The 14,534-nt window shown below is 30.3% G+C and overlaps 1 long non-coding RNA gene across 2 annotated transcripts in view; it reads left to right on the top strand.

The window, feature by feature from the left end:
* The window catches only part of LOC148271074 (uncharacterized), a 44,051-nt gene extending 30,338 nt beyond the window's left edge, over positions 1 to 13,713 (top strand). The window contains exons 2-3 of one of the 2 annotated variants that reach the window (XR_015825205.1): positions 11,101 to 11,322; positions 11,875 to 13,249. This is a non-coding gene — a long non-coding RNA (uncharacterized LOC148271074). Of the gene's footprint in view, positions 1 to 11,100; positions 11,323 to 11,874; positions 13,250 to 13,553 lie in introns of those variants that run through there. The other variant, XR_015825206.1, reaches the window with a different exon arrangement.
* The last annotated feature ends 821 nt before the right edge of the window (positions 13,714 to 14,534 follow it).

The raw sequence follows: 14,534 nt of genomic DNA, 5'->3' as shown, positions 1-14,534 counted from the left end.
ATAATAATACATTAAAACTAATTGAAATAGAATGCAGTTTTTACAAGGGTTAAAAAAATTTCTTTAAATTTACTTTGAATTCATTTATTGATAAGTTCGTTTAAATAGTTTTTAGTTCATTGGGGAGATTATTGTAATTTTTGTCACCTTTGAAGATAAAGCTATTTAGACTATGACTTGTGTGGTATTAAAGGATTTTAATATTATTTTGGTATCTGAGTGACTTATTTATCTCCAATTCTTTTATATTTTCAACTTTATAAATTTGTAAAATGGTATTTAATGTTAAATAATGTCTACTGTATGAACTTCGAACTATTTAAAAAGAATTTCCGTATTGAATGTTGAGTTTTTTTTTTTAATTACTTTAATAATTAATATTTATAATAGAGGCCTAACGTTGGGCTCTAAGCTAGTGACTGGTTTCTAAAAAATAACAAAAACAAAACTAAAGTGATGTCTGTGGGCCGGAGCAGCAAATAAATGCAGTTATGTTAGAAGCAACATTTATTTATTTATACATTTAAAATTACACTAGTTTAAATATTTATGAACTTATTAAGGCATTTTAGGCTATGCCCATGTCAAGCCACAATAAAAGCACATCGTAAAATGAATTAGATCAAATTATAATGACATAGAATAACAATCTAGAAAAAAGGGTAAATGTAATAAATAAGAAAATTCCAAAGAATACAATGCAAAAAAGATAATCAGAAATAATTTTTAAAATATAAATTATACAAATTAAGAATCACACATAATCAAATATACAAAATAGTGGTATCATTAAAATCAACAAAATAATAGTAAAATATAGTAGTATTAAAAAAAAAAACAAAATAAGAGTATCATTTTGATCAACAGAAAAAGAATATATATATAAAATCATAATTAAAATGATAATTGAGATTCACTCAATACTATAGTAAGAAATATAAGAAATAGGAGCAATAAATCATATGCCAAATAATAGTACGTACTAAATTAAATTATACAAAAATACATAATGAAAAAAACATAAAAATTATCAATATATAACATTGTAAAACCCGAAAGAGTTTGTATACTTTAGATGCCGGATCATCTGGTATGGTAATATAACAAGAGAAGTTGACAGCCGCATACATCGAGCAAGGTTTGCGTTAAACAAAAAAAAAATCGAGTCAAATAACATAGACCTAAAGTTCCGCAAGCAACTTGCCAAGACATATATATGGAGCATATTGATGTATGGCTGTGAGACACGGTGCTTTACCGAAAGGAATAGTAAATACTAGAGACCTTTGAGATGTGGTGCTAAAGAAGAATATTCGGAATTTCCTGGACATACCCCATCACTAATGACGAGGTTCTCAGTAGAATCGAAGAAAGGAGGCACCTAATCAAACCATCTCCGAGAGGCGAGCTCAATGGATCGCCTAAATTATGCGCCATGAGAGTCTCCTGCATGACATAATAGAGGGAATGGCTGAGAGTACAGATCACAGAGGGCGTCCCGAGCTAATTTTTATTCTAAATCAACCGGACAGCGTCACAACACATTACCGCGTTCCTTTCGTGCGCCTTGAACGTAGACCCCAATTATTTATTAATTTATGGATGTTATTTATTAAGATTAAGAATATTTAGCGTTCGTTTATTTTTAAACCGTTAAAGTAGTGTAAAGAGTGATTTTACACATTGTAAATATGTATTTATACTAGGTGTTAACATACTAAGTAACACAAATTACTTATATTTTACTATAAAAAAATAGATTCTTAGGACCATATGACCAAAATTATACAATAAACTATCAGACAAAACTAGAAAAAAGACGCAGAAAACTTCATATTCCAAAATTCTTCACCTCTGCTATCTATATTCCCCATAATTAGGATAACTAGGCAATTTATGCCGTTTATGTAAAATAAATAAATAAATAAATAACTCCACCCCCACCACCACACATTGCCTTGCCCCTTCCACCCGACTCTATCAGTACCTAAGTACTAATCTGTGTATATATTTTAGTTTAGTTCATATTTACACCTGATGATGGGTAATTCAGAATACCTGAAATAGTTGTGTTATAATAAATTAAACTCTTAGGTGGTAAAAATTACAAAGTGTTTCATTTTAAATAGACTCAGAAAACCTTTACAAAATATGTTAAAAATACTATCATTAACACGAGAATGTAAATTTAAAAAATAAAAATTATTTTGTGTAATGGATGTAATCCGTAAGGGTTTATAAATAAATTAATTAATTTATTTCATTTATTTATTTATTTATTCATTCATTCAAAATTACAAAATTAAATATTTATGAACTTATTAAGGCTTTTTAGGCTATGCTTGTGTCAAGCCACAATAAATAACAATAAAAGCACATAGTAAAATTAATTAGATCAAATAATAATGACATAGAATCACAATCTAGAAAAAAAGGTAAATGTATTAAATAATCAAATTCCAAAGAATACAGTGCAAAAAAGATAATCAGAAATAATTTTTAAAATATAAATTATACAAATTAAGAATCACACATAATCAAATATACAAAATAGTGGTATCATTAAAATCAACAAAATAATAGTAAAATATAGTAGTATAAAAAAAAAAAACACAAAATAAGAGCATGATTTAAATCATCAGAAAAAGAATATATATATATAAAAGCATAATTGAAATGATAATTGAGTTATGTTTTCTAGAAATTCACTCAATTATAGTAAGAAATATAAGGAATAGGAGCAACAAATAATAGTACGTACTAAATTAAATTATACAAAAATACATAATAAGAAAAACATAAAAATTATCAATATATATAAAAAGCAAATAAAAGTAAAAGAGTATGGAAGGAAAGCAGATTTGTAAATTTTTGCTAATTTCGTACTTTAAAAAAATTGACAACCTCGTCCCTATCGATGCGTAGCAACCAATTGCAAACATTTTTCTTAAATACATTGGCACTTGTAGAGTTTTTTATGGCTGCCGGAAGTTGATTAAAAAATTTCGGAGCTAGGAAGGTAAAGTTTCTTTGAGCTAGCTTCAAGTGAGTGGTTGGGCCAAGGTAATTAATCCTTCCCGCTGATCGGGTCTGTATATTTTGCTGTGTCCTGACTTTATCTACTGATTTCCAGAACTTCACAAGTGCCTCCTTGACAAATAGCTGTCGCACATCTAGAACTTTACAATTATCAAATAATTATTTTGAAGGATAGCGAAAAATTACTTTTTTCATTGTTAAATACGTTTCAAATAGTAAAAAAATAAAATATAAATATATTTATATTTATATATATTTCATAAAAAATCGCAATTCTTATCTGCATTCATTTATTTGTTTTTTTTCTGAAATTATAATGTAAGTCCCTAAACGAGGCCCTGAAAACGTCGTTTATGAGGTAAAAGTAAAGTTAGTATATGATGAACAAATGCAGAATGATGGTTGGTTTCTAAAAATACCACTTCCACCTTGAAGTTGCGATTTTCTGTGATCCATTTGATATTTGAACTCCGCCATCTCATTCGTAGTGGGGTGTTTGTATATAGAGTTATGTCACCCACTCACTGCCTTTGCGCTTAAGAAACGTAAAAGTACTTTTTGATCAAAGTGCAAAATGCATATTCAAGTCATATGCATTTTGTAGCATTACCTTAATTCCATAAACGAATTCGAAAATAATACGAATAAAGTAATAACAGGAAATATTAATTTCAAATCACTACTTGTACCAATATTTTTGTTAATTTATTATTTATAAAACATATAATACATAAACGTGATATTATACTCCCAGAAGTTATAAAAAAAACTCATTTGGGAATGTACATAAAAAGAAAACATTTTTGTGCTAACACGTAATATCAATCAATTAAATCCAAAATAGTATGATAATGTAATATCAGAAACACAAGACTCAGTATTATATACCATTTATAGAAATTATAATTCTTATATATTTATAAGTAATATTTTTCAATTGCTATACTTTAAGATTTACTCTTCGACTTTTCGTATTTTAGTTCATCAGACAGTTAATTGGGAACGACCACTCATGAGATTTTTTGGCGAACTTCGCTGAGCGAAATTTAGATACATGAAGATTTTTCGAGTTTCGTGTATTGTGTTTGTGAATATCAAGTGACTATTATTTTACGCAAAATTATGTGGTACTAGGTATACTTACCCGGGTCAATGAAGAAGTTCAGCCCTATGGGAAATTAGATATAAAAATGTATTCTTACGGGCGGTAAAAAATAGAATATTAAATTATACGGTGAAGTTTTTTAGAATGTTTGAAATTTTTTTTTTAATGAAACTGTTTTACGTGACGTCTCTTGCTTGTTCTTCCGAATCAACCAATGATATGAGAGTTGTAACAAATTTTCGGTTTACGGTAAGATAACTAACCAATCAGCAGAACTCATTGAGAGAAAGGGGAAGAGAACTTGAGACGTCACAGCGAAGTAATTTCAAAAATACAAAACTTTAAAAAATCGTTGTTCTTATAATACTATACATAAATGTAGAAAAAAAATGGCTTTATTTGTTCATTAACAAAAAAAAAACCACTGAACTTCCTCATAAAAACTAGGGCAAATAAATTAAATGCGCATTATATTGTTCGCACATAGATAAATATTTACATATGTGTTAGATGTTTTATTTTCTGTAAATGTTTTTATATGAAGCTAATAGTAAATGCCTGCAAATAGAAATTACCCATTTAATAAAAATATATATATAAATTCTTATAAATTCAGGATGCTCTTTAAACCGTATCACATCCGGAACCACGATAATCAGTATGAGAAAGAAGACATATTGGCACATAAAAATATTTTTTTGCAACGAATAAAATTTTAAAAAATAAAATATTAAAAAAAGCAAATGGTTGCTTACTTTTGCAGGGGTGAAACGAGGAGGGGAAGGGGGAGTCAGATACTGCGCTGCGCTCCCCGCACTTCTGCCCTGCAGAAGTAAGCAACCATTTGTTTTTTTTAAATATTTTATTTAAAAAAATAAATTCTTTGTTCTAAATATTATTTTAAATATGCTAATATTTCTTCTTGCCCATACTGATCATCGTGGTTTCGGATGTGACAGGGTTTAAAGAACACCCTGTATATAAAGTTTAAATTGGTTTTGATTGTATTTTGTAAAATACGTGAATAATATTTTTTAGCATTACATTTTATTACATTTTTCTGAAAAGTATTTTTTCGTTCTTCAATAAAATAATATTTATATGAATTTGTAATTACCAAACTACCGTTATTACGCCTAATAAATACAATCAACTATACATACAGAAAATATGACTGCGTCTATATTGTAACATTGTTTCCGATTGAGTCATACGTAAAATAGGTAAAGTGGTCCAGCCTCCCCGATTTACCCTTCTCTCTGGATCCGCGATCCATGTTACTGGGTCAACCGTTATAAGGGTGAGCTTTCTAGCAGAGTGAAAATTACACTCGACACATTGTGGCTGTCCAATTTCAAAACCTAGTAAGTGTTTTATCCAATGACGTCTTAAGCGATTAAAAGGTATATAACAAAAATTCACTGTGCTCTGCACTCTACAACATTATTAAAACTAAAAACTTCAGTATGTATGAAAATTTTACCGATGAGTAGCGATCAAAACGAAAATACTCATCCATGATTCTTGTTCTATTTAACACACATAACTGTATTCTTCATACCCCCGGACATATACCAAACCTCGGTATCAGAGAGATATAATTATTAAAACTGTGTTGTGGATAATTGTAAGACAGTGATTGGTAAATTATGACTAAAACAGCATAGCTGCATTTTTTATTTTTTTTTGTAGCTGCAAATTATTTGTACCTTGCTTTTGTTATGTGCAAGGTTTTATCGGATATATTTTCTATTTAGGTTATATTCCGTTGACTTTAACATTTTTCACCGTAGATAATAATTATAAAAATAAAGCAAAATCAAAATAAACAAAATAACTCTAGAAATATTACATTAACAAATGATAAAAAATAAAAAAATTGTAAAAGTTAGACACAAAAAAAAAGGAGCTAGATACCACCATTGAATAACTTAGCCTGCTTGATCGTCCCTGTAATGAATCGAACAGTCTCCCTTTGTGTATCATTACAGTTCAGGAGCTCAGCTAGGTTAATAGTCGCAGCAATCCGAGTGTTTACTTTGCATTCAAGCTCCCACCTCGGCCTATCAAACATTGGACAGTATATGAGAAGATGTTCTACAGTCTGCTCAGTGATGCCATCACATGGACAGCAACTATCGTCTCGCAGTCCAAAGCGATGCAGATATTCCCTCATGCATCCATGTCCCGAGAGAGCCTGAGTTAACTCATAAGTAGGCGTTTCATACTTCCAAAATGTTTTGGCCTCGTCTGTGCTTCTCAAAAGTTGCTTGATCCATTTATTGGCAGTTTTTTCTTCAGAAATTTTCCTCCACTCATTTGATTTATATTTTGAAAGGGACCACCTTACATGGCTTATTAGGACTTCATCAAAGTTCGGCCTCACCTTTTTTACCGTAGCAGCCTTGGCAAGCTCATCTGCTCTCTCGGCTGCATTTAAAAGGGAATTAATTTGGATAAAACACATTCATTGCCTAAAGATTTACAATGGCCGTTTTATCCAATTTGCGTAGGTTTTATCCAAATACTTATTTCAATTGTAAATATCCGTGGTATAAAATGGGAATGAAATTGCGGTAGAGCTGGGCCGCGATTACAAACGCTATGTTCTTTGGTACACAACGAGGCGGCATAAAGTAAAATCGACATTAATGTAAGAAAATGTGTATATTTGTATAAAAATATCTTCATCGGCAGCCTGTAATTGAAGATATTCTATTTTTCATACAAAAAACTTTATTTTATTTTATAGGTAAAATTAAAGATAAACTTCCCACTGTAATACTGGCTCTGGTATTTGTATGAGAGCACAGAATTTGAAATTGTATACATATTCTATTTTTCATACAAAAAACTTAATTGTACTTGTTGATAAAATGAAAAAAAATAATAAAAAAAGTGCGTTTGTAAATTTGTCACTTACTCGGTTTTGAATTGGGGAACACGCTTCCCCCTAGATGACTTAACTATGTTTTGTGTGATCCCATGTATCTACAACCACCCTCGTTCTGTTGTGTAAGAAATAGACAGGTCTACTTTGTTATGTGTAGAGTTATAGAGGTTATGTCTCGTTGCATAAAACTTTTTGTCTGTGCGTGTGTTTTTATGACTACGTTACGTAATATTGTATTATAAAACAACATTTTATATGATATCCTCTTCTTTTTTTGAGAAATAAAAAAAATGTATTTGTAGTAAATCTGTACTCGTTTAACAAATCAAAACATAAAATTAAACATTTAAAGAATAATTGAGGACCGTTTTTTAAAACTCGAAATGCGCTTGAAACACCCCCTGTCAGGAGAGGATTTTTCGTGATTCGCGTCAAATCGCGTGAACAATCTTTGTTTTAAAAAATTACACCTTACAACTTAAACTAAAGGTTATCTTATTTATAATTTATATAAAGTTTATAATTGTTTCTAATGTTTCATTCGCACCCAATATAAATTATTGAAATTTATTAGGGATTAACGATACACGATAAAATATCGTGTTTTGGAAAAACAAAAGGACTTAGTTATTTTTTTAGCCGGTTTTTAGCGTATTTTGGTAACTTTTTGTCAGGTAATCGATACGTCTCGATACTGGCTTTAGATTATTTAAAAAAAACTAATTGCCATGTGGAGCGAATATCGTGTTTTGAAAAAACGATTCTTAATTACACTTAGCCTTTAATATGAAATAAATACATGTGTTTTATGATCAAATGGTGGTTTAAAGACTATACTGCTTGCCTCGCGCACGGGGTTTGGATTTAATCCTCGGTGATTCCGAGTGATTCCAAGTAATTCGATGTCATTTTTCTGTAAAGTTTATGTTTAATGCTAGATAATGAACAATTATTGCAGGTTATTTAGCTCTTGGTCTTTTGTGGTGCAAAAAACTGTGCTGTAAAATCGGCGTGAAACAAATGTTGCAGAATATATACTGCTATTTTTCCATACTTATTTTTTTACTATGTAAGTAAATACTTGTACTTAAAATATGTGAAAAAAAAATTTATTGAGAAGTTTAAATAAAATGCATTAAAAAATTATAAATACGGTTTATTATACGGTTTATCATCTCAAACATGTTCAAAGGTTCGAGGAATTTCTTACTACATTTTCTTCATCGGATGCTCTTTGGTCTGTTGTGAAAATATCTCACTGAATTTTTTGTAGATCTTTTGATATTAATATTATGTATTCTATTCGTTCTGATTACGTTATTCGACGTAGACGCGATCGTGTTATCGAAAATATTTCAATTTTCTCCTTATCACCTGTCAGACTGTCTACGTCTATCGGAAGCTAAAATACTTAATTAGATTTTCATACATCATCCCCCCACAAATAGAATATTCCCTAACTTCCAGGTATATTATAGATATTGTTGTAACTTATACTTACATACCCTCTGGCTATACGAAAAGTTATTGAAACATAGCTTTGGTTGATAATTATTTTACTTGCCAAAATATTTCCTCGGAGCTCTGGACCTGCGCATATAATATCCCGAATAATTTAAATTTACTTGTATTACGCATCTAAAAGATCATTACGAATACTGCATTAAATTTTCGTTTAACTTATGTATAACTTATATTATTGCGATGAACTTAGTCAATCTTTTTTTATATCATGATTCATAGTACTACCGTTTCACTGATGACAGTGAATTTTCCTTGTGAATATACTACTACCTTACTATGTTAAAGTTTATCAAATTATTAACAGTTTATCAAGTAATTTAGTTAATTGAAAGGCGCTAATTGATCGGGGGACATGATATTGTGATATAAACGTTTCATTCTTTTCATCTCAAACGGATCTTTCCATAAAAAAATGTACAATGAAGGCTGTTTTTATTCGCAATTACATATAAATAAAACAGAATATATTCAATTATTACATTTTCTTTGTTTGAAAATTTTTTAATTTCCATAATTATCCGCTGTGACAGCACTCCTTCCACAAACCCTAAAAGCGTTTTAAAGACCAAGGGTTTTCCTGTCGTTTGTTTCCTCGAAAATGAATTAAACTCTACCGCTTTCATTCCCCCTTTCACTGCGAGCTTGACAAACTATATGGAAGGCTTGTGTCGGTTATTGTCATTTTTCCTCCAAGTCGTGGGTATTGAAATTCATCAGTCAAAAATCGTGAGCAATCTATCGAATTCGACTTGAACTCTACCGGTTTTTTAATATTAACTCAAATAATAAAATTTCAATGTAGGATTGGTTTTATGTATTAAATTTTTATCTATAATAATTAAATTATTTAACACAGTTAGCTAGCTACCCTCGCCCCTCGGTCACGGATTTTGAGTGGACAACAAATCTAGAGGTTCGCAACGCTGGCCACTCTCCCCCCGTTCACGACATTTGGATTGATAATGAATATACTGAAATCTACCGATTTATTTTTTAGGATCTACCGATTTTCACTTGATGGAGGTTGATAACGCTGTTGTCATCCTTCGCCGTGTGCATACTTCGATTAATATTTATATTTAACTGTATAGCTTTGTAGTAAATATGCTATGCGACAAAGCCATAAGTGACACTATCAATATTAAATTCTGTTTTTTATCAGGTGATACCACAACATTATTTACTTTAATGTACCGAAAAGCACAACTCGGCAAACCCACCAATACTGTGGCAACAATACTTCGACATCATATAATAAATATGCAGTCATCAATAGACTGCAATCTCTAGGCAATAAGTACCAGTACATTAGTGACTCATTTCACATGAAATTTAGTACATATAGAACGGCTCTTCTTCTTTATTTCATTGGTAATAGTTCTAGGTAACTATTTGTTACTATTGTTAAAAATTTGTTTTAAACTTCTCTATTAGTTTTTTTTTTTTTCTTTTTTCGTTTCATTTTTTGAATTCATTTATATGTAAAAATATTTCTCTTTATCATTTTTTTTACATCGTTGTATATTTTTATACATAAACATATACTATTTACCTAAATATTAGTTTTCAATAATAATACATATATATATTTTTTTAATGTTATTCAAAATTGTTTCCTTAGTTTTTTTTTAATTGGTTCAAAGTATTTCTAATACCAAATTATCTTTTTTTATCGATAATTCTATAACTGGTAATATTTTATTATTTTATATAGTTTATATTTCTTAGACTTTCTTAATTAATAATATTGTTTTAAATGCTCTGTATTACTTATGCTTACATGTATGTATTTTTATTGTATTTGTAACTAATGTGTAAAAGGCACTAAGTGCCATTTATTTGAATAAAATAAAATAAAATAAATCACCAAAAAGCCCTTTAACCAATTTTGCAATAATTAATTAATGGTACCTTACTTACTTAGATTATTTTAAAATTAATCATTGGAGGATTCGTTTTATTTATCTGACTTAATAGTATAAATTCTGCGACTCTGCGGTTTACGTAAAAGCATCCGTTATAAGTTATAACTTACCATGATTTTATTTGTCTCGTGACTCTCGTTTTATTTCGCACATTTATCGCTAGATGGCGTGGTAAGCATTAAAAACGTTCGTTAAAATATTTTTTGCGAGCTTTGTTATGCAAATAGGAAAAGTGAATTGTAAATTTTATTCTACAGTATTCCTACTGAAAAAGAGTCCAAAGTAAATATATTATTTGCCTTTTTATAATACAATTAGTAATTACACTATTCAAATCTGGTGGATTTGACACAGTTTACAAAGATTTTGATAGAAGCAAGGTCTTAGGTATTGGCATACAAAAGAACCGCGGAAAAAATACAGGAAGCAATTTGACTGATTTAACAGTTTATGTATATAAATAAATGATTTACAATTATTAAATAAGAATTTTAGGCTGTCGCACTTTGAAAACCGTAAAAAATGTTTTATCGTAGTAGTCATAGGCATTTATAAGACTTTACACCCTGGAACATTTACTATTGTAAATATGTTTTTTTAAACATCTTCTATAGGTTTATTTTTGTGAAGTACACGAGTTCAAACCTCCATTGATTTGGTGTCCACGAAGATTATCCAGACATATCTGTCGGCTGCCAGCTCCTGTGCATCCTTACAAGTCAGGTTCCCGTCCCGTAGTTCTGACATGAACTGCCGACGAACAGTCAGCAGTGGACGTCCATGACGTCTAGAACCTAATAAGAACCTACAGCCAGAAACTAAGACTTAAACATACGGTATTAACTAAATTACCACTATTTAAAAATATCTTTAAACTAAAATTACTGGATTTGCCATAAAATACAAAATCGCATTAGAAACTTTTTAGTACCTAACATTTTTTTTTGTTTGTTTTAAGGCTCTTATCAAGAAATAAAGATGATATAGATATTAAATTTGGAGAAATAAAAAAAAGTTGGTAAAAATAAAAAAAATAGTTGGTAAAAAAAAATAAAATAGTTGGTAAAAATAAAGTAAGTGTATCAAAAAACAAAGTAAAAGTTGTATTACTCCAAATTTAATTTAAAATGATACACAAAGTTATTGCAGAAAATATTAAAAATATGATACAGATAACCTACAATTGGAGTACAAATGCAGTGCCCTATCCACTACTGGGTGCGGATAAGCAAAATATTATTATGGATAACTTATATATCGCAATTTTTGTAGTACATATACCTCAAATAAGATTAATTATTCATTATTGAGATTTCGATTCTCGCTATTTGCAAGAAATTTAAAAAAAATTGGTCTAAGTGTTATTATTATATTATTTCCTTTTTCAGTACTTGCTTACTTATCGGGTCCGGACTTCAGACCTTGCCATTCCAGTGTGCAGCGATAGATATAGCCTTGTCAGTGGTCATACCCAAATAATTATCATCATAAGTTAACTTTTTGTTTTTGTGGACACCGCAGCAGATGAGGATCATCCTGCACCTCCCCACATTCGCAGTTCATGTCATCTCCCTCTAGAAAACCCCACCTTTGTTGATTGTAAAATTGTTAAAGCTAAATCCAAATAAAACTAACTCTGTGCCTTCCACCTAAAAAATAAGCAGGCGAGAAGAGAACCGGAAGTCACATGGAAAACGGAGAGAATCGAGGACTGCCAAACACCCAAATATCTTGGTGTAACTCTGAATAGGACGCTGTCCTATAAGCAGCACTGCACCAATACTAAACAGAAAGTCTCCGCCAGGAATAACATATTACAAAAGCTCACCGGTTCATCTTGGAGAGCATCTCCACATGTACTCTTTCAGTTATTTATTTATTTTATAAATTTATTGCAAAAAAAGTTGTATACATACTTAATAACAGGGAATCTATATAAAACTAATTAATATAAAATGAAAACGGAGTGTTCTCTGTTTACGATAGTCTCCATCTAACATGGCGCAGCCTGATCTAAGATATATCCTCTCTTTTCCACCTGTCGACAATCCTCTAAAATAGAGGCTTAGTTGGGGATATTCCTTAAAAAAAAAAAAAATGTGTCTTATTATGACAATTTCGCCTCATCTTTATTTCACCTCTTCCAGTCGGCGAAAATTTATCTAATAAGGTATCTAATTCGGAACTACATCATTACCCTGTGAGTTGTCAATCTATGTTTTTTTTATTTATTTATATTTTACTCTTACAAACTATAAACAATAATAAAAATAATGTGACATCACTGGGGTTACCCGTGCCGAGGACAATTAACAATATACTTTTTCGAAATATTTTTACATTTGAGAATAAACAAAGAAGACTAACTTACAAGATACTTAAGAGATAATTAACAAAATATTCAGACTGTTTTAAAAACTAGGTATATATGTACATTTATATTATTTATATTACAAAACGCACAATGAAAATAACAAAAACCTAACATAAGCTATACACTTGTGGAGCAGTTGATTCAATATTGGTTTGGGCGAATGAGACAATCCATTTTACTTCTACCTAGCTCCACTATCAATTTTTTTATAGCCTTTTTAAACATTTTCTCGTTACTAATTGTTTTAATAGATAGTGGAAGTAGGTTATAGATTTTAATTGAATAATACTCAAAATCCCTTTGTCCGAAAGAGGTTTTAGTTTGTATTTGTTTAAGTTGTATTTGAGTTGGCGATCTAGTGATTATACTATTTGTATGTGATGTATTGTTGTGGTTATGTCTTTCATTTGAGTAAGAGTAGTTTTTGAATCTTTAAGTGAGTATTGTTTTTTTGCTTATAATTGTTTCGATGTCATAAGTTGTGATTTGTGGAATATTTATTCAGTAGATGTCTGTATCGGGACTCTGAGTATTATTTTAATTATGGATTTTTGTGCAACAAATACACTATTTAAAACTCTCGCACATTTTCTTTATTTTCTGATTTTGCTGGTTTATTCTTCTTTGAATATACTATCGCTAATCTTGTATCTCCTTTCGTCATTCCATCATTGCTCGGGACCCCGACAACAGCTGCGGGCGAACTCTTGTCAGCTATACCCATACCTACTTCTCCGTTTGTTCCCCGACTCGGCTAAGCGCCTGGCTGCAGTCGCCGGTCACTGAAAAGCCTGTCGCAGTCCCGATCCAGTAGGTCCAGCCTGTTATGACTGTCGATTTTTATGATATGCCTATATAGGTATGTATCCATTAAATAATAATAATAAAACATTTAACTAGTCTTATTTATCTCCAAGAGTAAAATTGTTTTTATGAACGAACGCTTTTTATCAAACAAAAAGGCTGTTAGTTTCAGAACTTCCGGGAACTAGCGTGTTTTTACCCCGATATACCCTTTCTCTTCAGTGAAACAACCCTTTTTTAAGCGTCACTTGAATCTCCGAAATCTACACCCCCAGGCTGTGATAGAAATGGACGTGGTTCTGCTTAAATAATTTAACCCAAAGTACGTCAATGCTGAAATAAATTATACATTTTATCGTAAGGTAATTTTATCTTATAAATATATATATTTTATTGCTTTATTAGTTACCTTGTGAAGGTTTTAAAGATTTTTACTGTATTTGTTTTTTTTTTTTTAAATGATGTCGCGTGTTTTATATGTTGGATTCTTTTTATTGGGTGTTAACATAAGTAGTGTCGGTTTTTTCCCATATTTAAAAAGAAGCACCAAAATTAAAAGAACATGGTAATGGTCATTCGAAAGACAATTTTCTACTCTACTTGATATTGTGTTGGCTTTTAAGTTACATACAATGTTATTTGAATTGATTACAAGCCTTCAAAATGGAATTTCAAATAGACGAATGTGAGCATTTTCGACACCTCTTTCTGTTCGCGTTCATTTGAGGAATAAAGCTGCCAAAGCTGCTCGCGATGTACGAAAAAATGCTATGAATTCTTGAATAATTCGTTGTAAAATAATGAAGGAGAATGCATTATTGACTAATTTGTTGGTGTTAATATAAGTTGTGTCCGTTTTTTTCCAAATGA

Source organism: Micrasema longulum, unplaced genomic scaffold (assembly GCF_059751315.1).
Source record: "Micrasema longulum isolate JH-2025_06_02 unplaced genomic scaffold, ASM5975131v1 h1tg003130l, whole genome shotgun sequence".
Taxonomy (NCBI): domain Eukaryota; kingdom Metazoa; phylum Arthropoda; class Insecta; order Trichoptera; family Brachycentridae; genus Micrasema; species Micrasema longulum.
This window is presented reverse-complemented; position numbering and strand designations above follow the sequence as displayed.